The following is a 710-nucleotide window of genomic DNA, read 5'->3' as shown; positions in this document are numbered from 1 at the left end:
GAGCCTGTGAGGACACAGGGAGAAGACGGCGTCTCCAAGCCCAGGAGAGAGGCCTCAGGAGGAACCAGCCCTGCCCATACCTGGATCTCAGACCTCCAGCCTCCAGGACTGTGGGAGAATCAGCGTCTGTTGTTTCTAAGCCGCCCAGTCTATGGTATTCTGTGATAGCAGCCTGAGATGGACTGACATCCCATAAGAGGAGGAGATGAGGACACAGACACACACAGAGGGTTGACCCTGTGAGGACACAGGGAGAAGACGGCGTCTCCAAGCCCAGGAGAGAGGCCTCAGGAGGAACCAGCCCTGCCCACGCCTGGATCTCAGACCTCCAGCCTCCAGGACTGTGGGAGAATCAATGTCTGTTTAGGCGTCCTGGGCTGTGGGACTTTGCAATGGTGGCCCGAGCAGACGCATAAAGGCCTGTGATTTGAATTCTATTGAACAAACATAGCACTTGGAAGGGATGAAACGGGTTCTCAAGGAAACGTGTTCCTTTACCACAAGACACTGACTTGGAAATCGCTCACATTCTCACCCGGGCCGCCCCGTGAGGTCTGGCCCTGTTCTCCAACCCTGAGAACGCAGGTGATGACAAGCTGGGGGATTTGGAAGGATTTCGGGATGAGGACCATGTTTCCTGAGCACACACTTTTGTTTTTTGTTTTGTTTTGTTTTGAGACGGATGTTTGTTCTCGTCACCCAGGCTGGAG

The 710-nt window shown here is 54.2% G+C and overlaps 1 protein-coding gene across 1 annotated transcript in view; it reads right to left on the bottom strand.

Annotated features, from left to right (window-relative positions):
* The window catches only part of IL3RA (interleukin 3 receptor, alpha (low affinity)), a 38,974-nt gene that overhangs the window by 29,622 nt on the left and 8,642 nt on the right, over nucleotides 1–710 (bottom strand). The window lies entirely within an intron of this gene.

The sequence above is a fragment of the Mandrillus leucophaeus genome, unplaced genomic scaffold (genome assembly GCF_000951045.1).
Source record: "Mandrillus leucophaeus isolate KB7577 unplaced genomic scaffold, Mleu.le_1.0 Scaffold634, whole genome shotgun sequence".
In the NCBI taxonomy this organism is placed as follows: Eukaryota; Metazoa; Chordata; class Mammalia; order Primates; family Cercopithecidae; genus Mandrillus; species Mandrillus leucophaeus.
Note: the sequence above shows the minus strand (reverse complement) of the source record. Positions and strands in the feature narration are given on the sequence as shown.